A 10,000-nucleotide genomic window follows, 5' to 3' on the forward strand; every position below is an offset into this window, starting at 1 on the left:
GCCTCCAGCAGCCAGCCTCCAGCTGGTGATGGCGGGGCGGAGGAGCAGGCAGCCTCCATCAGCTGATGGCGGGGTGTAGGAGCAGCAGCCAGCCTCCAGCTGGTGATGGCGGGGAGGAGGAGCAGCAGCAGCCAGCCTCCAGCAGCCAGCCAGCCTCCAGCAGCTGATGGCGGTGTGGGAGCAGCAGCCAGCCTCCAGCGGCCAGCCAGCCTCCAGCAGCTGATGGCGGGGTGGAGGAGCTGCAGCCAGCGTCCATCAGCTGATGGCGGGGTGGAAGAGCAGCAGGCAGCCTCCAGCTGGTGATGGCGGGGTGGAGGAGCTGCAGCCAGCGTCCAGCAGCTGATGGCGGGGTGCAGGAGCAGCAGCCAGCCTCCAGCAGCTGATGGCGGGGTGGAGGAGCTGCAGCCAGCCTCCAGCAGCCAGCCTCCAGCTAGTGATGGCGGGGTGGAGAAGCAGGCAGCCTCCGTCAGCTGATGGCGGGGTGGAGGAGCAGAAGCCAGCCTCCAGCAGCTGATGGCGGGGTGCAGGAGCTGCAGCCAGCGTCCAGCAGCTGATGGTGGGGTGGAGGAGCTGCAGCCAGCCTCCAGCAGCCAGCCTCCAGCTAGTGATGGCGGGGTGGAGAAGCAGGCAGCCTCCGTCAGCTGATGGCGGGGTGGAGGAGCAGAAGCCAGCCTCCAGCAGCTGATGGCGGGGTGCAGGAGCTGCAGCCAGCGTCCAGCAGCTGATGGTGGGGTGGAGGAGCTGCAGCCAGCGTCCAGCAGCTGATGGTGGGGTGGAGGAGCTGCAGCCAGCCTCCAGCAGCCAGCCTCCAGCAGCTGATGGCGGGGTGCAGGAGCAGCAGCCAGCCTCCAGCAGCTGATGGCGGGGTGCAGGAGCAGCAGGCAGCCTCCAGCAGCTGATGGCGGGGTGGAGGAGCAGAAGCCAGCCTCCAGCAGCTGATGGCGGGGTGCAGGAGCTGCAGCCAGCGTCCAGCAGCTGATGGTGGGGTGGAGGAGCTGCAGCCAGCGTCCAGCAGCTGATGGTTGGGTGGAGGAGCAGCAGCCAGCCTCCAGCAGCCAGCCTCCAGCTAGTGATGGCGGGGTGGAGAAGCAGGCAGCCTCCATCAGCTGATGGCGGGGTGGAGGAGCAGAAGCCAGCCTCCAGCTGGTGATGGCGGGGTGCAGGAGCTGCAGGCAGCCTCCAGCAGCTGATGGCGGGGTGCAGGAGCTGCAGGCAGCCTCCAGCAGCTGATGGCGGGGTGGAGGAGCTGCAGCCAGCGTCCAGCAGCTGATGGTGGGGTGGAGGAGCTGCAGCCAGCGTCCAGCAGCTGATGGTTGGGTGGAGGAGCAGCAGCCAGCCTCCAGCAGCTGATGGCGGGGTGCAGGAGCAGCAGCCAGCCTCCAGCAGCTGATGGCGGGGTGGAGGAGCTGCAGCCAGCCTCCAGCAGCCAGCCTCCAGCTAGTGATGGCGGGGTGGAGAAGCAGGCAGCCTCCATCAGCTGATGGCGGGGTGGAGGAGCAGAAGCCAGCCTCCAGCTGGTGATGGCGGGGTGCAGGAGCTGCAGGCAGCCTCCAGCAGCTGATGGCGGGGTGGAGGAGCTGCAGCCAGCCTCCAGCAGCCAGCCTCCAGCTAGTGATGGCGGGGTGGAGAAGCAGGCAGCCTCCATCAGCTGATGGCGGGGTGGAGGAGCAGAAGCCAGCCTCCAGCAGCTGATGGCGGGGTGCAGGAGGTGCAGGCAGCCTCCAGCAGCTGATGGCGGGGTGCAGGAGCAGCAGGCAGCCTCCAGCAGCTGATGGCGGGGTGCAGGAGCTGCAACCAGCCTCCAGCTGGTGATGGCGGGGTGGAGGAGCTGCAGCCAGCCTCCAGCAGCCAGCCCCCAGCAGCTGATGGCGGGGTGGAGGAGCAGAAGCCAGCCTCCAGCAGCTGATGGTGGGGTGCAGGAGCTGCAGCCAGCCTCCAGCAGCCAGCCTCCAGCTGGTGATGGCGGGGTGGAGGAGCAGCAGCAGACAGCCTCCAGCAGCCAGCCAGCCTCCAGGAGCTGATGGCGGTGTGTGGGAGCAGCAGCCAGCCTCCAGCGTTCAGCCAGCATCCATCAGCTGATGGCGGTGTGAAGGAGCTGCAGCCAGCCTCCAGCAGGTCATGGTGGGGTGGAGGAGCAGCAGCCAGCCTCCAGCAGCTGATGGCGGGTTGCAGGAGCTGCAGCCAGCCTCCAGCAAATGATGGCGGGGTGCAGGAGCTGCAGGCAGCCTCCAGCAGCTGATGGCGGGGTGCAGGAGCAGCAGGCAGCCTCCAGCTGCTGATGACGGGGTGCAGGAGCTGCAACCAGCCTCCAGCTGGTGATGGTGGGGTGGAGGAGCTGCAGCCAGCCTCGAACAGCTGATGGCAGGGTGCAGGAGCAGCAGCCAGCCTCCAGCAGCTGATGGCGGGGCGCAGGAGCTGCAGGCAGCCTCCAGCAGCTGATGGCGGGGTGCAGGAGCAGCAGCCAGCCTCCAGCTGGTGATGGCGGGGTGAAGGAGCTGCAGCCAGCCACCAGCAGCTGATGGCGGGGTGAAGGAGCTGCAGCCAGCCACCAGCAGCTGATGGCGGGGTGGAGGAGCTGCAGCCAGCGTCCAGCAGCTGATGGTTGGGTGGTGGAGGAGCAGCAGCCAGCCTCCAGCAGCTGATGGCGGGGTGCAGGAGCAGCAGCCAGCGTCCAGCAGCTGATGGTTGGGTGGAGGAGCAGCAGCCAGCCTCCAGCAGCTGCTGGCGGGGTGCAGGAGCAGCAGCCAGCCTCCAGCAGCTGATGGCGGGGTGCAGGAGCTGCAGGCAGCCTCCAGCAGCTGATGGCGGTGTGCAGGAGCTGCAGCCAGCCTCCAGCAGCTGATGGCGGGGTGCAGGGGCTGCAGGCAGCCTCCAGCAGCTGATGGCGGGGTGCAGGAGCTGCAACCAGCCTCCAGCTGGTGATGGCGGGGTGGAGGAGCAGCAGCCAGCCTCCAGCAGCCAGCCTCCAGCTGCTGATGGCGGGGTGGAGGAACAGAAGCCTCCAGCAGCTGATGGCAGGGTGCAGGAGCAGCAGCCAGCCTCCAGCTGGTGATGGCGGGGTGGAGGAGCTGAAACCTGGGTCGGACCTGGTCTGCAGCAGGGCCCATTACCACTCAGAAGCTGATGGCAGTGTGTGTTTAGGTCCCTGCGGGGTGGATGAGCTGAAACCTGGGTCAGACTTGGTGTGCAGCAGGGCTCAGCACCCTCCAGAAGCCGATGACAGTGTGTCTTTAACTCCCTGCCTGGTGGGAGAGCTGAAAGCTGGGTCGGACCTGGTCTTTAGCAGAGCTCAGCAGCCTCCAGAAGCTGATGGCAGTGTGTGTTTCATCCCCTGCGGGGTGGGAGAGCTGAAACGTGGGTCGGACCTGGTCTGCAGCAGGGCCCATCACCATCCAGAAGCTGACGGCGGTGTGTGTTTAAGTCCCTGCGGGGTGGGAGAGCCATAACCTGGGTCGGACCTGGTCTGCAGCAGAGCTCAGCAGCCTCCAGAACCTGATGGCAGTGTGTCTTTAATCCACTGCGGGGTGCAGGAGCTGAAACCTGGGTCGGACCTGGTCTGCAGCAGGGCTCAGCAGCCAGCAGAAGGTGACGGCAGTGTGTGTTTAGTTCCCTGCGGGGTGCAGGAGCTGAAACCTGGGTCGGACCTGGTCTGCAGCAGAGCTCAGCAGCCAGCAGAAGGTGATGGCAGTGTGTGTTTAAGTCCCTGCCTGGTGGGAGAGCTGAAACCTGGGTCGGACCTGGTCTATAGAAGAGCTCAGCAGCCTCCAGAAGCTGATGGCAGTGTGTGTGTTTTGGTCCCTGCGGGGTGCAGGAGCAGGAACCCGGGTCGGACCTGGTCTATAGCGGAGCTCAGCAGCCTCCAGCAGCTGATGGCAGTGTGTGTTTAATTCCCTGCCTGGTGGGAGAGCTGTAACCCGGGTCGGACTTGGTCTGCAGCAGGGCCCATCACCATCCAGAAGCTGATGGCAGTGTGTCTTTAATTCCCTGCGGGGTGGAGGAGCAGAAACCTGGGTCGGACCTGGTCTATAGCAGAGCTCAGCAGCCTCCAGAAGCTGATGGCAGTGTGTGTTCAAGTCCCTGCGGGGTGGGAGAGCTGAAACCTGGGTCGGACCTGGTCTATAGAAGAGCTCAGCAGCCTCCAGCAGCTGATGGCAGTGTGTGTTTAAGTCCCTGCGGGGTGGGAGAGCTATATCCCGGGTCGGACCTGGTCTATAGCAGAGCTCAGCAGCCTCCAGCAGCTGATGGCAGTGTGTGTTTAAGTCCCTGCGGGGTGGGAGAGCTGAAACCTCGGTCGGACCTGGTCTATGGCAGAGCTCAGCAGCCTCCAGAAGCTGATGGCAGCGTGCCTCTAAGTCCCTGCCTGGTGGGAGAGCTGAAACCTGGGTCGGACATGGTCTGCAGCAGGGCTCGGCAGCCTCCAGCAGCTGATGGCAGTGTGTCTTTAAGTCCCTGCCTGGTGGGAGAGCTGAAACCTGGGTCGGACCTGGTCTATAGCAGAGCTCAGCAGCCTCCAGCAGCTGATGGCAGTGTGTGTTTAAGTCCCTGCCTGGTGTGAGAGCTGAAACCTGGGTCGGACCTGGTCTATAGAAGAGCTCAGCAGCCTCCAGCAGCTGATGGCAGTGTGTCTTTAAGTCACTGCCTGGTGGGAGAGCTGAAACCTGGGTCGGACCTGGTCTATAGTAGAGCTCAGCAGCCTCCAGCAGCTGATTGCAGTGTGTGTTTAAGTCCCTGCCTGGTGGGAGAGCTGATATCCGGGTCGGACCTGGTCCACAGCAGGGCCCATCACCCTCCAGAAGCTGGTGGCAGTGTGTGTTTAAGTCCCTGCGGGGTGCAGGAGCAGAAACCTGGGTGGGACCTGGTCTGCAGCAGAGCTCGGCAGCCTCCAGCAGCTGATGGCAGTGAGTGTTTAAGTCCCTGCGGGGTGGGAGAGCTATATCCCGGGTCAGACCTGGTCTAAAGCAGGGCCCATCACCCTCCAGAAGCTGGTGGCAGTGTGTGTTTAAGTCCCTGCGGGGTGGAGGAGCAGAAACCTGGGTCGGACCCGGTCTACAGCAGAGCTCAGCAGCCCCCAGAAGCTGATGGCAGTGTGTGTGTGTGTGTGTGTGTTTAAGTCTCTGCCTGGTTGGAGAGCCGATACCTGGGTCGGACCTGGTCTGCAGCAGGGCTCAGCAGCCTCCAGAAGCTGATGGCAGTGTGTCTTTCATTCCCTGCGGGGTGCAGGAGCAGAAACCTGGGTCGGACCTGGTCTATAGCGGAGCTCAGCAGCCTCCAGCAGCTGATGGCAGTGTGTGTGTTAAAGACCCTGCGGGGTGGGAGAGCTGAAACCTGGGTCGGACCTGGTCTGCAGCAGGGCTCAGCAGCCCCCAGAAGCTGATGGCTGTGTGTGTTTAAGTCCCTGCGGGGTGGGAGAGCTGAAACCTGGGTCGGACCTGGCCCGCAGCAGGGCCCATCACCCTCCAGAAGCTGATGGCGGTGTGGGTTTAAGTCCCTGCGGGGTTGAGGAGCTGAAACCTGGGTCGGACCTGGTCTGCAGCAGGGCCCATCACCATCCAGAAGCTGATGGCTGTGTGTGTTTAAGTCCCAGGGGGGTGGGAGAGCCATAACCTGGGTCGGACCTGGTCTGCAGCAGGGCTCAGCAGCCTCCAGTTGCAGATGGCAGTGTGTGTTTAGTTCCCTGCGGGGTGCAGGAGCTGAAACCTGGGTCGGACCTGGTCTATAGCAGAGCTCAGCAGCCTCCAGAAGCTGATGGCAGTGTGTCTTCAATTCCCTGCGGGGTGCAGGAGCTGATACCTGGGTCGGACCTGGTCTGCAGCAGGGCCCATCACCATCCAGACGCTGATGGCAGTGTGTGTTTAAGTCCTAGTGGGCTGCAGGAGCTGAAACCTGGGTCGGACCTGCTCTATAGTAGAGCTCAGCAGCCTCCAGAAGCTGATGGCAGTGTGTCTTTAAGTCCCTGCGGGGTGGGATAGCTGAAACCTGGGTCGGACCTGGTCTGCAGCAGGGCCCATCACCATCCAGACGCTGATGGCAGTGTGTGTTTAAGTCCTAGTGGGCTGCAGGAGCTGAAACCTGGGTCGGACCTGCTCTATAGTAGAGCTCAGCAGCCTCCAGAAGCTGATGGCAGTGTGTCTTTAAGTCCCTGCGGGGTGGGATAGCTGAAACCTGGGTCGGACCTGGTCTGCAGCAGGGCCCATCACCCTCCAGAAGCTGTTGGCAGTGTGTCTTCCATTCCTAGTGGGGCAGGGGAGCAAAGACCTGGGCAGAGGAGCGCCTGTCTGCATCCGATCCGGCCCCTCAGCAGCCCGCCGTGAGCCTTAGAGAACCCCCCCCCCCCCCCAGCGGGCTCCAGGAACCGGGCCCTGCGTCGGACCCAGCTCAGTAAGGCCCTCCCTCGGGCCCTGCAGCAGGTGGCCCCGTCTATGCAGTCGAAAACCCCGCGAAAATCGGTGTAGAAACGCCCGAGAGGCGTGGTGCGGTTCCCCCGGCCGGTACCGGGTCCGGACCGGTCCGGAAGTCCACCCAGAACACTGCCTGGGGCTTCTGGGCGGCTCCCCAGGCGCAGGCAGTCGAAAACCGCGTGAAAATCGGTTCAGAATTGACAAAACGGCGACCTCGTCGCTCCAAAAACTAAGTCCAAACTAAGCCTTTCGCTTATCGCTTAACGCTTAAGGCGGTCGGCCTTATGGCCAGTAAATGAAAAGTGCCTGCGCCCCTGGAGGTTTTGGAAGGTGCGAGCGATGACCATGCTCGGGTTAGTAGGTGAGGCCATCGGAAAACCAGCGTGAGTTGGCGGGTTTGGGTGGCAATCTATTCCAGGCAGAGTCGACTATCTCTGGGCATCAATTTTGGGATTTTTCCGGCTCTGGTTCTGGGAGAAACGCAGGGGCAAAGTGCACGAGCCGCGGCCGATTTTGGTGGCCTGTCCCTGGGCACAAAGTCTGAGGAGTGTGGGCCTGGTTCTCCGAAAAATACCAGTCTGCTGGAGCTCACTCCCATGGCTCCAGGGGGCACGGCACACCCCCCGGTAGCCGACCAAAGTGCTCTACTCGGGCCAGACTCGGACCCACGACCCGGGGTGAGAACCACAACTACTGGTCATCCTTTTGACCTCCAGGGGGCGCGGCAGAGCCTCCCCAGTCCGACGCAAGTGCCCCACTTGGGCCATACTCAGACCCACGGCCCGGGGCGAGAACCACAACTACTGGTCATCCTTTAGACCTCCAGGGGGCCCGGCACAGCCTCCCTAGACCGACACAAGTGCTCCACTTGGGCTGTACTCTGACCCAAGTCCCGGTGCGAGAACCACAACTACTGGTCATCCTTTAGACCTCCAGGGGGCCCGGCACAGCCTCCCTAGGCCGACACAAGTGCTCCACTTGGGCTATACTCTGACCCAAGTCCCGGGGCGAGAACCACAACTACTGGTCATCCTTTTGACCTCATGGTCATCCTTTAGATCTCCAGGGGGCCCGGCACAGCCTCCCTAGGCCGACACAAGTGCTCCACTTGGGCTATACTCTGACCCAAGTCCCGGGGCGAGAACCACAACTACTGGTCATCCTTTAGACCTCCAGGGGGCACGGCACACCCCCCGGTAGCCGACCAAAGTGCTCTACTCGGGCCAGACTCGGACCCACGACCCGGGGTGAGAACCACAACTACTGGTCATCCTTTAGACCTCCAGGGGGCCCGGCACAGCCTCCCTAGTCCGACACAAGTGCTCCACTTGGGCTATACTCTGACCCAAGTCCCGGGGCGAGAACCACAACTACTGGTCATCCTTTAGACCTCCAGGGGGACCGGCACAGCCTCCCTAGACCGACACAAGTGCACCACTTGGGCCATACTCTGACCCAAGTCCCGGGGCGAGAACCACAACTACTGGTCATCCTTTTGACCTCATGGTCATCCTTTAGACCTCAAGGGGGCACGGCAGAGCCTCCCTAGTCCGACACAAGTGTCCCACTTGGGCTATACTATGACCCAAGTCCCGGGGCGAGAACCACAACTACTGGTCATCCTTTAGACCTCAAGGGGGCACGGCAGAGCCTCCCTAGTCCGACACAAGTGTCCCACTTGGGCCATACTCAGACCCACGGCCCGGGGCGAGAACCACAACTACTGGTCATCCTTTAGACCTCCAGGGGGCCCGGCACAGCCTCCCTAGTCCGACGCAAGTGCTCCACTTGGGCTGTACTCTGACCCAAGTCCCGGGGCGAGAACCACAACTAATGGTCATCCTTTAGACCTCCAGGGGGCACGGCACAGCCTCCCTAGTCCGACACAAGTGCTCCACTTGGGCTATACTCTGACCCAAGTCCCGGGGCGAGAACCACAACTACTGGTCATCCTTTAGACCTCCAGGGGGCACGGCAGAGCCTCCCTAGTCCGACACAAGTGTCCCACTTGGGCTATTCTCTGACCCAAGTCCCGGGGCGAGAACCACAACTACTGGTCATCCTTTAGACCTCCAGGGGGCACGACACAGCCTCCCTAGTCCGACCCAAGTGCTCCACTTGGGCTATACTATGACCCAAGTCCCGGGGCGAGAACCACAACTACTGGTCATCCTTTAGACCTCCAGGGGGCACGGCACAGCCTCCCTAGTCCGACACAAGTGCTCCACTTGGGCTATACTCTGACCCAAGTCCCGGGGCGAGAACCACAACTACTGGTCATCCTTTAGACCTCCAGGGGGCACGGCACAGCCTCCCTAGTCCGACACAAGTGCTCCACTTGGGCTATACTCTGACCCAAGTCCCGGGGCGAGAACCACAACTACTGGTCATCCTTTTGACCTCATGGTCATCCTTTAGACCTCCAGGGGGCCCGGCACAGCCTCCCTAGGCCGACACAAGTGCTCCACTTGGGCTATACTCTGACCCAAGTCCCGGGGCGAGAACCACAACTACTGGTCATCCTTTAGACCTCCAGGGGGCACGGCACAGCCTCCCTAGTCCGACACAAGTGCTCCACTTGGGCTATACTCTGACCCAAGTCCCGGGGCGAGAACCACAACTACTGGTCATCCTTTTGACCTCATGGTCATCCTTTAGACCTCCAGGGGGCCCGGCACAGCCTCCCTAGACCGACACAAGTGCTCCACTTGGGCTGTACTCTGACCCAAGTCCCGGTGCGAGAACCACAACTACTGGTCATCCTTTAGACCTCCAGGGGGCCCGGCACAGCCTCCCTAGGCCGACACAAGTGCTCCACTTGGGCTATACTCTGACCCAAGTCCCGGGGCGAGAACCACAACTACTGGTCATCCTTTTGACCTCATGGTCATCCTTTAGATCTCCAGGGGGCCCGGCACAGCCTCCCTAGGCCGACACAAGTGCTCCACTTGGGCTATACTCTGACCCAAGTCCCGGGGCGAGAACCACAACTACTGGTCATCCTTTAGACCTCCAGGGGGCACGGCACACCCCCCGGTAGCCGACCAAAGTGCTCTACTCGGGCCAGACTCGGACCCACGACCCGGGGTGAGAACCACAACTACTGGTCATCCTTTAGACCTCCAGGGGGCCCGGCACAGCCTCCCTAGTCCGACACAAGTGCTCCACTTGGGCTATACTCTGACCCAAGTCCCGGGGCGAGAACCACAACTACTGGTCATCCTTTAGACCTCCAGGGGGACCGGCACAGCCTCCCTAGACCGACACAAGTGCACCACTTGGGCCATACTCTGACCCAAGTCCCGGGGCGAGAACCACAACTACTGGTCATCCTTTTGACCTCATGGTCATCCTTTAGACCTCAAGGGGGCACGGCAGAGCCTCCCTAGTCCGACACAAGTGTCCCACTTGGGCTATACTATGACCCAAGTCCCGGGGCGAGAACCACAACTACTGGTCATCCTTTAGACCTCAAGGGGGCACGGCAGAGCCTCCCTAGTCCGACACAAGTGTCCCACTTGGGCCATACTCAGACCCACGGCCCGGGGCGAGAACCACAACTACTGGTCATCCTTTAGACCTCCAGGGGGCCCGGCACAGCC

This window comes from Nothobranchius furzeri, unplaced genomic scaffold, assembly GCF_043380555.1.
Source record: "Nothobranchius furzeri strain GRZ-AD unplaced genomic scaffold, NfurGRZ-RIMD1 Scf141, whole genome shotgun sequence".
In the NCBI taxonomy this organism is placed as follows: domain Eukaryota; kingdom Metazoa; phylum Chordata; class Actinopteri; order Cyprinodontiformes; family Nothobranchiidae; genus Nothobranchius; species Nothobranchius furzeri.